We start from the raw sequence: 208 nt of genomic DNA on the forward strand, positions 1-208 counted from the left end.
TAAAAGCACTAGTTACATTGTGCTTTAATTGCTGTAACAGTGTCGCGCTAACTTGTGAGCTCATGTAGATAGCAGGGGCAGCGTGTATCCATGCTGAATCCCTGGCGCTCGGCAGCCCGCAGCTCGTATCTTGGGAAGACAGTAGAGACTGGGAGAGCAGGCGATTTTCCCGCGGTAATCGCGGGGCCTGCGGCGAGAGGGCGGGGGC

This window comes from Bison bison, unplaced genomic scaffold (assembly GCF_000754665.1).
Source record: "Bison bison bison isolate TAMUID 2011002044 unplaced genomic scaffold, Bison_UMD1.0 scf7180017864092, whole genome shotgun sequence".
NCBI lineage: Eukaryota > Metazoa > Chordata > Mammalia > Artiodactyla > Bovidae > Bison > Bison bison.